Source organism: Muntiacus reevesi, chromosome 7, assembly GCF_963930625.1.
Source record: "Muntiacus reevesi chromosome 7, mMunRee1.1, whole genome shotgun sequence".
Classification (NCBI taxonomy): domain Eukaryota; kingdom Metazoa; phylum Chordata; class Mammalia; order Artiodactyla; family Cervidae; genus Muntiacus; species Muntiacus reevesi.
The window spans coordinates 83537245-83551412 of record NC_089255.1 but is presented as its reverse complement, the minus strand read 5'-3'; the positions used below and the strand labels follow the sequence as shown (position 1 = coordinate 83551412).

Sequence of the window (14168 nt, the reverse complement as noted above, 5' to 3'; positions counted from 1 at the left end):
TCAAGAGCAACAAAACACAAAAAGCACAAGCAAATATCAATACCAAAAGTCTAAACAGATTCCATCGTGAATGAACGCAGAACACAAGCAAACCAAGCAGTTCACAGATTCTGTAGAGTCCTCCAATTCCGCTCTCCAAGAGGGAATCACAATCAGTTGTGAAACAAATTGTCTTTTCCCTCAAAAGATAAACCCAAACTGAAAGGAGAGAATGTTCCTGGTTGCACAGAGCAGAGCAACTTGCCCTACTGTCAGAACTCCTAAATGTCTATTTCTTGCTCCAACTGCCAAGCGCTGGGGTAGCCGATGCTGCTTCAGGGAATTTTGAAGGCAAGATTATCAGGACAAAGTGGTTCCGGCAGCTGCTCAGGCCTTACCTGAAAATTCTCCAACCAGGGCTGGCTGGCCACAAGCAGCAGGGTTCTTGTCCGGCTTTGCTGAAATTGCTGTTTAGTCCAAGCTTGCTCTGCTCACCACATGATAGGCCAATACATCAGGAGATGATTTGTTGGGGCAAGGAATAACAACTTTAATCAGAAAGCTAGCAGACCAAGAAGATGGCAGTCTCAAGAAACCATCTCCCCTCAGTCCCAATCCAGGCTCCTTTTACAGAAAGGAAGGTGATGGGCAGGGACCCACTGCAATGCCAACCAACGCCTGAGAGTGACTGTTAGTAGACACTCCTTAATGGTTGCTCACTGATGGTTGCTTGCTTCAGGGAGGAGCCCACGGAAACATTGACCATTGGCTGAGGGGGACTGCTGATGGTAGCTTACTAATACCTGCATGCCTGCCCCTGCCCTATTAGACAGCTTCTTCCTAGTGTTCCCATCTCCTCTGTTTATTTTGTTTGTCTTTCTCTTTCCTGAGGCACCTCCCCCATGGGAGTTGCCCACTGCCCCCATCTCATGGAGCCCATGGTTGGGGTGCACTCCTGTGCTGAGTGTGAATCTGGATTCCTCTTCTCTCTAGGGCCCTCTCAACACAGAGAGTCTCTGAGGCCATCCTTGAAGGGGATGTAGGCAGGGCCTGCCGAGGCCCAAGGCAGAAGGGAGACCCCTTCTTCTTAGAAGAGAGGGTGGGATGAGAGCCTCCTGCCTGGATGTAAGGATGCCAGGCTCTGCCCTGGGGACATGGTTTTGTTACCAAGCCCAAGCTCAAGCTGGGTCTGCTCGCTGCAGGACAGGTCAGTAAAGCAGGAGACGAGGTCTGGGAACAAGTAATAATGATTGTAATCAGAAAGCTAGCTGACCGAAAAGATGAAATACTAGCATCTCAGAAAACCGTCTCCCCTCAGACGGAATTCCGGGCTCCTTTTATACAGAACACCCAAAAGGGGAGGAGCTCTCTGTGGCACTGACCAATCACAAAGCAGGACCACTAACGGTCACTGGTTGACGGTTGCTCTAAAATGGTCGCTTGCATGGGGGAGGGGCCCAACGGGGCACCAACCAATGGCTGAATGGGACTGCTATAACTCCTGCCTGCCCCAGGGCTATTTCAGTTTAAAATCGATTTTTCACTTCCCTGGAAATCAAGACTGTATCTAGAGAGGCCACAAATGGTACCAGCCCCTCTCGAAGGAAAATGTCCGTTTATCCATCTGGGTCCCATTTTGCTTCCTTGTGTATGTTTGTGGCTATCCACTATGTTGTTTTTCAGGCATTTTGATATATTTTGAGTACTTCCTAATCATTAGAAAAATGTAAAAGTTGCTCCATTAACACAAGACCTAACTATAAAAGTTGAGATAAGAGGAAGGTGACGTTAAAAGGGTTTTTTTTAACCTTAAATACTATACACAAAAAGGGCTAGAACTGATAAAAGAATTCAGCAAGGTAGCAGGATATGAGATTAACAAAGAGAAATCATTTGCATTTCTTTACACCAACAATGAAATATCAGAAAAGGAACAACAGAGGATGAGTTGGTTGGATGGCATTACCAACTAAAAGGACACGAGTTTGAGCAAACTCTGGGAGATAGTGAAGGGCAGGAAAGTCTGGTGTGCTGCAGTCCACAGGGTCGCAAAGAGTCGGTCTTGACTTAGTGAATGAACAACAATAAAAACAATGTTTAAAAAAGGAATATCTTTTAACACTGCTCCAAAAAAAAAAAGACCAACATTTAGGAATAAACCTGACCAAGGAGGTGAAAGACTATGTGGTGAGAACTATTTAATATAAAACATTCATAAAGGAAGATGTTTCAAAGAAATGGGAAGATACCCCATGTTGTTGGAATGGAAGAATTAATACTGTTAAATGGCCATACTGTAATAGCACTGGGGCAGGTTCGAGCTATAGCAGCCCTGCTCAGCCATTGGTTGGCACTAGAGTGGGCCCCTCCTCAAGCAAGCAACCATTTACAAGGAACTATGCTGTGAAGAAAGCTGAGTGCTGAAGAATTGATTCTTTTGAACTGTGGTGTTGGAGAAGACTCTTGAGAGTCCCTTGGACTGCAAGGAGATCCAACCAGTCCATCCTAAAGGAGATCAGTCCTGGGTGTTCATTGGAAGGACTGATGCTGAAGCTGAAACTCCAATACTTTGGCCACCTCATGCAAAGAGTTGACTCATTGGAAAAGACCCTGATGCTGGGAGGGATTGGGGGCAGGGGGAGGAGGGGACGACAGAGGGTGAGATGGCTGGATGGCATCACCGACTCGATGGGCATGAGTTTGAGTAAACTCCGGGAGTTGGTGATGGATAGCGAGGCTTGGCGTGCTGCGATTCATGGGGTCGCAAAGAGTCGGACACGACTGAGCAACTGAACTGAACTGAACTGAATACTTCAATAAAAATAAATAAAAAAGGCTTGTGTATGCGTATGTGCATAATCTACAGAAAGCCCATTGGTGTGTAGGAGCTGCAATCCAGTTGTGAGCAAAACAGATGTGCTTTCTCCATGCAAAGAGCTTACACTCTTGGGAGGACAGCCATCAGTCAAATAGTCACACCTGTAAATAAAATTGGGTTAAGTACTATAATGGTTATTTGTAAGAATTTATAAAGAAAAACAGGTGAACTAGATCTCAAAGCAGATCATAAGAAACAGTGAGAACTAAGTAAGTGAAAGGAGGGTGAGGGCATTCCAGATGGAGGAATCAGTGCATGCAAAGGCCCTGAGGCAGGAGGGAGCTAATCCTTCAGGATGTTAAAGTCCATGTGACTGGAGCAGAGTGAGGGTGAAGATGACTGGAGAGAGAGGCAGCAGTTAGTGCTGCAGGATCCATCAAGGACTTTTTGTTTTATCTGAGAGCAGAGGGGAGCCACCGAGAGGTATGAGGCACAGGAGGATCAGATCTGTCACTGGGAGAGGCTGCTCTGGCTGCTTCCTGAGAAGCCAGTTGGGGTGGGGGGCAAGCGAGGGGACAGAGAGACCTCTCATGAGGCCACCGTGTCACCCAGATGAGAATGGAGCCTGTGGACAGAACATGGGCAACGGCAGGAGGATGGAGCAGTGGCCGGTGAGAGAGGGCGGGACGGGATTGGATGGGGAAGGGGTGGCACAGGGAGGACTCGGGATGATGCCCTTGGAGGGAGGGAAATGGCCTCCTCCTGGAAATCTTGCAGAGACAAGTTGTACAAGGAAAGTGCCTGCATTATACCCCCGCCTCCTGTTTCTCTCTCCTGCTTCTCTACTGGGCCTCCCACCCCTTCCTGCAGCTGCCTCAGGCTCCTCAAGTTCCAGAGGCTCCAGAAGCTGGCTGAAATCAGAGTGTGATTCCCAGGAAAATCCAATAATCTAATTTGAATGGAAAGTAAATCCTCTCAGGTTTCACTCTTCACACGCCCTCAGAGGCTTCAGGGTGGGACACTTGGCTCAGGTTCACCTTAATTCTGGGAGTAAATGAATAATTAGAAAGAAACAAGCAAGTCCAAAATGAAGCCCAAGGATTTATGGATTCCCTGCAGTTTTTCAAAGTCGATAGCTGGGTGATGTCCCTGCATCACCCTTGAGCTGCCTTGAGCTCCAAGCAGCCTTGAAAGTGCCTTGAGCTGCCTTGAGCTCCAAGCAGCCTTGAAAGTGCCTCCTAGTATCTCAAACAGGGAAACCAAGAGTGTTGACTGCAGCCTAATTTTTTCAAACATCTTTTCCTTTTACTGTTACATTGACTACAGATGACAAATGCCCAAGTTGAACCAGCTTAGGCACAAGGGGAGTGTGTTTTGAGGGCAGTGGGGGAGCTCAGACTTCAAGGAGGAGGTGGCTAGGTAAATGGCAGAAAGGTCAGACCTACTAATGCCCTGGGAACTGCCCCAGCCAGGGCTGTACAGCGCTCAGGACTCTTTCCTTCACTCTGTCTCCCTGTGTCTCAGTCCCTCTGAACTGCTGTAACCAACATACCTTACACATAGCAGATATTTATTTCTCACAATTAGTTCTACAGACTGGGAAGTCCCAGGTTCTAGGTGACGGCAGATTCCATGTCTGGTGAGGTCCAATTCCTGATTCTAGGAGGCTTCTCTTGCTGTGTCCCCACATAGAGAAGGGGCGAGGGAGCTCTCTGGGGTCCTTTTTTATAAAGGCACTGATCCCATTCATGAGGGTTCCACCCTCATGATCCAGTCACCTCATACAGGCCACACCACTTAACACCATCACATTTGGGGGGGTGAGGTTTCAGTATATAAATTTTGGGGACACAAACAGTTCATAGCATCCTGCGTGTCCACTTTCTTGGTCTCTCTTCCTGAAGACTAGTTTTCTGCAGGCTGAAGTTTCACCTTTTGACATCTTCAGCTGCCTGAGAAAGGCTGCCATGATGTTCTGACTAAATACAAACTCCCAGAATACTAGCCCAGTCCTAGACTCATCAACCATGACCCTGGGGCAAGGGAGCCAATTCCATGGGGGCCACATTGGATCAGAGGAGGAACAGTTCCCAAAAGGAGAGGGCCAATCAACCAGGAGATGAGTCCAGCAGCACGCGACAGTTAACTCATATGTCCTGAGAATCAGGGGCCTGTAGAAGTGAGGGACCTGCTTCCCCTCTCTGTGGGGCTGGGAAGCACCCACAGTTTCCTAGTAAACACCATCACGTTCTCCAGAGTAATGATTGGGACCACAACCACATTGGAGTTTGCCTGTGTCAATTTCTCATGCACGACAACTTGTGGATACTGCAGACGTCTCCAGAAGCCAAGCACAGCCCTGTGTCTCTGCTGTTACAGATGTCCCTGTGACAACTCACCTTCCTGGCCCTTCCCCCTCTCCTTTCTCACTCCTTAACGTCCTTCTTGGTCCCCAGTGCTCCCAAGAGCTCCTTTACCTGCCCAGGGGAAGAGCACAAACGGCTTTCTGGCTCACAAACTCGCTGACTGATCTCCTTTGGGGTAGGAACCATGTACCAGGGGTGAGTGGGCTCATTTCAGACAGGAGCAACACAAGGGCAGCCGCCCAGCCAAGGCCAGCACGCTCCCTGTCTAGTCCCAGGAGGACAGCCAGGCCCATCCGGGAATAGGGGCACCCAGCCCCGTCTCTCCCCATCACTGCCCTTCCTCCAGCCCCTTTTCGGCCTGCCCCACTGGGATCCCTTATCTGCAGCTTGCTCCTCTGTGTTCCTCCCTTAATTCTTAGGGTGGCCCTCACTGTGCCCCCCACCCCGCAGCCCCTTCCTCTGCCTGCTCTTGTCTCAGCCTCCCCCACCAGCTCCCCGACCCCAACACCCTACCCAGGCCCCCCCGCAGCCTCCGCCCCGTGTCTCACTCACATCTCACCCTCCAACCCCACAAGACCTCAAAGTCAGCCCCCACCTCCCTGCCCCTCAGCGTCCCCAGAGGCCTCCCCAGCCCAGCTCCCAGCCCCAGGCCGCCCCCTCCTCCTGCCCCTCCTCCCAGGGTCCCGGGCCCTCCCCTTCCACCTCCTCTCCCCTCTGCTCAGCCCCTGGGACCTGCCCCCCACCCCCAGCCCCTCCCTGTCTGCAGTGCCAAGGCCCCTCTGCCTCTACTGGGCAGATGGCTCCTCCTGCCGGCAGGCTGCTCCCACCTTTCCTGTTGGCCTCACTTGTCTTTGAGTTTCCTTTTCAGATCCGTGGATTCAAGAAAAGTGAGTGGATTTAAAAAGGGAAGTCACAGTGCAGAGAGTTTATGTATGCTGCAGAAATGGGGTACTGCTAATGGTACCTGGATGACTGCAGTGTGGGAAATGCCGAGAGGAGTGGGTACACACTCAGATGGAGAACATCCAGGCGGCGCATACAGTGACATGGGTGACTGCAGTGTGGGAAATCCCGAGTGAGTGGAGTGGGTCCACACTCAGATGGAGAACATCCAGGCGGCGCATACAGTGACATGGGTGACTGCAGTGTGGGAAATCCCGAGAGGAGTGGGTACACACTCAGATGGAGAACATCCAGGCGGCGCATACAGTGACAACGTCGTGTCATGTCATTTCAGTGTCGGCACACCTCCTCTCTGTGAATCAGGTAACCACACACGAAACGAACTGACACACCCTGTTTCCATTCCCCACAGCCTCCGTGGCCTACAAGCCAGGACTCAGTGTCCCCTCAGAGCCTGGCCCCAAATCCCGTCACGGAGCTAGCTTCCCTCTGTCTCCCAGACACTCACTCCCTTGGAAGCTGACATGTCCCCAGCATCTCCACAGTCATCAAAACCCAGCACCCAGCCAGAGTCCTGGAAAAGTCTGAGACGTCACAGGGAATCTGTGGGGTCCAGAGATCCAGCAATCTTTCCCTCTCCTGCATGAAAGTCAGTGAGAGGTGGGAGGAGACAGGGATGGAGGGTGGTCTGGGGCTGGTGATATCCACTCATTCATGTCTTCCTTCAAAAAATGCATTTAGAACCCTGACTATGTGCCAAGCACTGATCCAAGCACAGAGGAAGAGTTGGTGAACACTGACAAGTTCTTCAAACTGCTGAGGCTTACAGTCCTGTGGGGACGACACTCAGTGGATAAACAATGAGTACAACATCACGCAAGACAGCAAGACAGAGTGAGGTGGCAGGAAGGGAAGGCCCATCTGAAGAGGTGAAGTTTGGGCAGAAGTGAGGAAACAAGTCATACGGATATCTGGAGTGAGTGAACCCCAAACACAGGGACTGGCAGGTGCAAGGGACCTGTGGTAGGAACATGCTTGGTACATTCAGGGCAAGGCAGGAAGGTTGTGTGGCTGAACCAGAGAGACTGAACAGAACAGCGGAGGACAGATGGTCAGAGAGGAAGGTGGGGGCCATAGTGCATGGGGTCTTGTGGGCTCTGGTGAGGACTGGACTTTGGTTGAGGTAAGAAGCTATAAGAGGGTTTTAAGTGGAGGACTGATGTGGTCGACTTGCACTGTAAAATGATCACGCTGTATAGAAAGTGGTTGGGGCCACTGACTGGGCCTTGAGCTGTAGTCTCCACATGGACAGACAGCAACGTTTGCAGCCTCATCTTTAAAAAATAACCCACTAGCATGGTAACATCTATGTCTACAGAGGACCACCTTCCACAGTGTGGAGGAGTGCCTTCTCTACCCCGAGCCCCCAGCCCTCCAGCCTGTTCCCACTGCCAAAGCCATCTCTGCCCCAACATGTGACAAGGCAGACCACATAGAAGATATTTTACTGCTTTAATATATCTGGTATATAAATAGAAAATACTAATTATGATTTCTAATACAGCAATGGTTTCAGTAAACATTTTGTTTATACGTTTAAGAGGCTCAAGAGTAAACACTTTCTCCTTATGGGAAATTAAGGCATCATCACTTCCTACCTCCTTTCCACCCCTACACAGATCTCACACCAGAAGTGTGAACTTCTTTTATGTACAGAGTACTGTGTACACACACACACATGCACACACACACACCAGCTACCCTTGGGCAGTGGCCCAAGCACCCAGCACCACTTCCATGCAGGCAGCTCCAGTATGCTGAGCCTGGGGCAGTAGTCACAACAAAACAGAATAGGGGTCATGACACAGAGCTCAAGGACATAAGAAACAACCAAAATGTCTTACTTTGAGGAGATTCTCCCCAAGCCCATGACTAGAGCCAGACAGCAGGCAAGGCCGGAGGGGGCAGCTTGGGCTAGTTGAACAGGTGTGTGCATGCATGTGTGCTCAGTCATGTCTGACTCTGTGTGACCTCATGGACTGTAACCCACCAGGCTCCTCTGTCCATCAGATTCCTCAGGCAAGAATACTGGAGTGAGTTGCCGTTTCCTACTCCAGGGGATCTTCCTGACCGAGGGATCGAACCTGTGTCTCTTGCATCTCCTGCATTGGCAGGCAGATTCTTTACCACTGGCAACACCTGAGGGCCCCTAGTTGGAAGGAGTCCCTTTAAATTCAGGATATCTGAGAAAGGATTGTTGATGCAAGAGGGGTGGGGAGAGGGGCTGGGGCTGCAAACACTGTCCCCACCAGAGGTGGCTGTGCTTACCTAACCCAGCAGACCCAAGTCCCATTCACGGGCCACCTCTTCTTTTGCCCCTTCCCCTCATCTCTCAGGAGATTTTTGCAGTTCTCACAGGGGAAGGATCCAGGTGAGTCTGCAGTGAAGGTCACGGGCAGTGGGCTGACCCCTGCCTCAGGAGAACACGAGCCCCTGAGTGGCGTCCGGAGGAAGGCAGCAGAGGTGACAGTGAGTCAGGCCCTGGGCCAGGACATCTCCTGCAGAAAAGAACCTTTCTGTTCCCAAATCAGGCTACCAGACTCCCCAGATTCATTAGCACCATCACATCCCAAGGAGGTCAACACCCTGAACTGGCTTTTTCTTCTCAGCCACAAAAATGTTTTTGTCAAGTTTATTGGTGTTTGGTGTGATCAGCTCTGAGGAGAGAGGGTTTGCAGACAGATGCCAACATGAGCCGGAAGAACCTGGTCCCGGCATACTGGGGGGTGTGTTCTGAGGATGTTTTCTCTTCCAAAGAATGTCAGTGGTCAGTCTGGGGCCCAAGATCGATCCTCGTCCAGAGCAGCTGCTGCTCCTGAGAACTGGGCTCCTAAGGGTCTTCAGACACTAGAAAAATTAATCTGAATAAGCTTTCTTTCAGGATAATGTGCAAGCTTTGTCCCGAGGGATGGGCTGGAACAGGAAGGTGAGGCAGCAGCCAGGACCGACTCTAGGATTCTCTCTGCCTCCCCAGCTCCCAGAACCTGCAGGGGGAGGGCAGGGCCCCCACCTGTGTGGTGGAAAGTGCATCTCCCCTACGGAGACGGGGCAAGCTCTGGAGTGGCTTCCAGGAGGCAGATCTGGCAGAGGGCGGAGGAGAGACTCGGGGGACTCAGACAGCCAGCCCAGCTCTGCCTGCCGGCCCCACCGCGTTCTGTGAGCAGCTTCTGGGGGAACTGGGAGGAACATCTCTGTCTTAGAGGACAGAGCCTCTGCCTCCTGGAACCCACTCCAGAGTGTGCCCCGTCTCCATACGGAGTCTGAGTCAGTGATGCCATTGAGCCATCTCATCCTCTGTTGTCCCCTTCTCCTCCTGCCTTCAATCTTTCCCAGCATCAGGGTCTTTTCCAAGGAGTCAGCTCTTTGAATCAGGTGGCCAAGTATTGGAGTTTCAGCTTCAACATCAATCCTTCCAATGAACATTCAGAACTGATTTCCTTTAGGATAGATTGGTTGGATCTCCTTGCAGTCCAAGGGACTCTCCAACACCACAGTCTTCCCCAACACCACAGTTCAAAAGCATCAATTCTTTGGTGCTCAGCTTTCTTTATGGTCCAATTCTCACATCTTTACATGACTACTGGAAAAGCCATAGCTTTGAGTAGATGGGCCTTTGTTGGCAAAGTAATGTCTCTGCTTTTTAATATGTTGTCTAGATTGGTCATCATTCCAAGAAGCAAGCATCTTTTAATTTCATGGCTGCAGTCACCATCTGCAGTGATTTTGGAGCCCAGAAAAATAAAGTCTGCCACTGTTTTGATTGTTTCTCTATCTATTTGCCATGAAGTGATGGGACCGGATGCCATGATCTTTGTTTTCGGAATGTTGAGCTTTAAGCCAACTTTTTCACTCTGCTCTTTCACTTTCATCAAGAGGCTCTTTAGTTCTTCTTCACTTTCTGCCATCAGGGTGGTGTCATCTACCTATCTGAGGTTATTGATATTTCTCCTGGCAATCTTGATTCCAGCTTGTACTTCATCAAGCCAGCATTTCTCATGATGTACTCTGCATATAAGTTAAATAAGCAGGGTGACAATATACAGCCTAGACCTACTCCTTTTCCTATTTGGAACCAGTCTGTTGTTCTATGTCCAGTTCCAACTGTTGCTTCCTGTATACAGGTTTCTCAAGAGGCAGGTTAGGTGGTCTGGTATTTTCATCTCTTTCAGAATTTTCCACAGTTTATTGTTATCCACAAAGTCAAAGGGTTTGGCATAGTCAGTAAAGCAGAAATAAATATTTTTCTGGAACTCTCTTGCTTTTTCAATGATCCAGCAAATGTTGGCAATTTGATCTCTGGTTCCTCTGCCTTTTCTAAAACCAGCTTGTACATCTGGAAGTTCACGGTTCACGTATTGTTGAAGCCTGGCTTGGAGAATTTTGAGCATTACTTTACTAGCGTATGAGATGAGTGCATTTATGCGGTAGTTTGAGCATTCTTTGGCATTGCAGAGGTTACACGTGGCCTATTTGGGGACTACAACTCAGTGCGCAACACGTGACTGGGACTGCTTTCCAAATAGCGTCCACACAAAGACGGTTTACCCGAGTGTGCCTGCTGCCAAGAGGGCCCACTGTGGTTTCTGGCTGTATCTCCAAGGGTGGTTGGAATGTCTGTTCTACAAGCACAGCAATCATGCAGCAGATTGTCTGGGCCGGAATCCAGTTTTGTTTTCTGCGGTTCTGAATTGTTCCCCTTCCTGTCACTCTTCCCTTCGTAATGCATTTACCTTACGTGCGTTACAAGAATGGGCTGCAGTCATCACTCTCCTGGATATTTCTTGTCTAGCGAGCTGCACTGCATCTGGGACACTCTGGCACCCCATCTGTCAGCAATCCTTAGGCAGAGAAACATTAGGATTCCACTGGGTTTTTTTTTTTTTTTTTTTTTTTAGTTTTTAAGTCAGATTTCATTTTATTTCTTACTACCCATGGTAAAATAAACTCTTCTAAGATTTTTAAAAATAGTGTAAGTTGGCAGTCACCTGGAAACCATTTATTAACTAATTAAACCCTAAATCCACAAAGAAAAAGTACCAAAATGCACTCAAGGTCAAAATGAAACAATGACTTAACACCTGTATGCCTTGATAAACCAACAGCTCCTGGTAAAATTCCTGATACTCAAGATAGATTGAAAAATAAATGTTCTATTAGTTTCAATGTTGCCTGTAAGCAGATCTCAACTGATCCTTAGATGATAAGGTTAAGATTATGCCTACTGGGGGACGGGGGGAAGGAGCTGAAATAACCTGGGAATTGTAAGAGGTGGGAAGTAATCCAATTAACAGAAGCACTGAAAATATGTGATCTTACAACAAAATGAGTACCAATTTGAAAAATGTCTATGGGTACTTTCTTCTCCAAATAGAGAGCAGAGTGAACACAGGGAATTAATTTTTAACAGTACTCCTAGGATCTAAGGCAACCATATGTCTGGGGCCACTAAACTCTCCAAAGCCTGAATATTAACAAGTTCCTTGCATGGTAATTATTCTAATATTTTAAATTGAAAAACTAATGCAACAGTCAACAAATCAGCCTCTAGTTCTTCATACTCCATCCACAAAAAAAGCTACGTAAGTGTGCCCTCTTTATTTAGGGTTTCTTTTTTGCAGGGGGAGTGCCACAGCTTGCAGCACATGGGATCTTAGTCCTTACTACAGATGAAACCCACATCCCCTGCAATGAAAGCACTGAATCTTAACCACTGGACTGCCAGAGAACTGCCCTTTTTAAAAGATGCAAGCCATTTGCCCCCTGTGCAAATGAAGCTTACCTGATTTCAACAGGCTGGGCCTGTCACAAGGCAGAAAACTGGTATTGAGAAAGGCGGGTGACACAGTCATTCAGTCTAGAGTGCCTCTTTTCAACTGTAGTGAGCTGGTGTCCTAACATTGAAGCCTAACTAGTGAAACCACTGAACAAAGCCCATGCCAGTAGAGGAGAGGGGCCTTTAGATCTGATGAAGAGTTGTCCAGGCCGTTCTTTTATTCAGTTATTTTTAAAATATTTATTTGGACATGGTATCTTCGATCTTCATTGTAGCATGCAGGAACTTTTCTTTTTTCCCTCAGTAGACACATGTGGGATCTAGTTCCCTGACCAGGGATGGAACCTGGGTCCCATACATTGGGAATGTGGAGTCTTATGCCACTGGACCAAGTTCCTAGGCCAATCTTTTCTTACGTCTATTGTTCTTAAGGAAAAGATTCCTCTAAGGTGAGCCAAGCTCAGCGGCTCATTTTAACTTAGAGCAACTCTGCTGCTTCACGAGTTGTCAGCCATCTAACAGGATTCGCCTAAGTCACCTCTCATTCCAGCAGTGCTCTGCATCCCTGTTTGGGAAGCTCCGAGGGAAGCAGATGAAATTAATTAGGATACAGCCCATCAAAGCCAAGGCAAGTATTTTTTCCAGCTGTGTAAAGAGACCTTCCCACAACCATGGCAACGGCCACCAAAGAAGTATTTTTACCACTGAGAGGTCCACAGTCATTGTCCTTTTTGACTCACTCCTCTCTTCAGCTCTCTGCCCTGACAATCTCAGCCAGTCCACCATGTTTGTTCTCCCACAGGCACAAGGATTTCTTTTGAGCTTTTTTTTGTGGTTTAGCCAACCAACTGAGGAATCAGGCCTGCTGGGATAGAAGGTAAAAATCAAATAAACAATCCTCTGAATGTCTAGGACCTTCAGAGGATTGCTGCTGGACCTTCAACTTCAGGAGACAGCTGTGCTCTGCTACGCAGGGTCCTCCTTGTCCATCGCCAAGTCGTCGCTGGTATTCTGCAACTGCTGTGCCTTTGGCCCCATGGGGAGGATGCTTGTGACGGTGTGGAGCAGAGCTTCGATCTGCTCCTCTGTCAGTCGTTCCTCACTCTACTCCACCATCAGCTGGATCTCAACAGCAGTCACAAGCCTGTAATTCAGCAGCTGAAGCTTTTCAGCTCTGGTCAACTTGCGGCTTTTCATTGCTGTGAGAAATTCTCTCACAATCTCAGGACTCTGGTGCCTGCATGGTGTTTTTGACATGTATTCTAATGTTTCATATGTGACAGTGTGTTTTCAATATGTATTTTAATGTTGCATATGTGATAGTATTCAAGTTCTGTTGCCCAGAACTGTGTTTATTCTTTCTACTTTCTTTGGCATCCTTCACTTTCATACCGCCTCTGCCTCTTTGCCTCGGGTCAGCAGCACACACAGAGCTTCAGGTCGCCCCACCAAGGCTCCTGGCTTAGGATTTCACTTTAAATCACCTGGGAAGGGAGACAAGCCTGGGCTGTTAGAGAAACCTAATAGCCAGAGTATCTGCCAAATACTCTGTATCATTTCTGTAGATCCTTTGGGATCTTGCCTTTATTTATCAGGAATCACATTTCCTTGAGGCACGCCTAGAAGATACATATATTCTTGTGCTTTCATTCATTCCTTTCTTAGATGGGCTCCCTGCAGACCTCCACTCAAACATGAACTCTGTAAGATCACAGCTTTCTTACTGCCTCCAACAATGGCTGGTAAGGGAAAGATAGTTTGTACCACAGAGCTATTTTTCTAGGTGGGGACATGAGGCCTGGAATTGCTGCAACCACTTTCCGTACCATAAAGGAGGCTAGCCTGTGGATGAAGCCAACACAGGAGGACAGAGTCAAAAGAACGCGAGAGAAATGGAACTGAATCCTGATGAAAACATTTCTGAGGCTTATAATCCTCTTTTTAGTTTTCTCAGCCAATGTTATCTTTATTGCTTCAGCTAGTTTGTTGGGGTCCTTTAATGGACCGGAACCTGGTGGTCCGGAGTCGACAATAAGAAAGTGAAAGAAGGAAAGAGGCTAACATTCCCTGGGTTATGCAGCAGGCCTCTGCGCTCCAGAGAATCAGCCAGAAAGAAAGAGAGAGAGAGAGAAGGACACGGGGACCCAAGTCTCTGGTTGAGCAAGGATGCTTTATTGAATTTTGTATGAGTATATATACCATATTACAAGGTAGTTTCTTCAGATAAAGATCAAAAGACCTGACTTTACAAGTTACCATGGAAACAAGG

General features: G+C 48.4%; 1 protein-coding gene and 1 pseudogene across 1 annotated transcript in view; both read right to left on the bottom strand.

The window, feature by feature from the left end:
* The window catches only part of TTLL5 (tubulin tyrosine ligase like 5), a 404612-nt gene that overhangs the window by 360817 nt on the left and 29627 nt on the right, over positions 1-14168 (bottom strand). The gene's annotated exons all lie outside the window — the stretch shown is intronic.
* LOC136171523 (DNA-directed RNA polymerase III subunit RPC9-like) lies at positions 8053-13860 on the bottom strand (annotated as a pseudogene).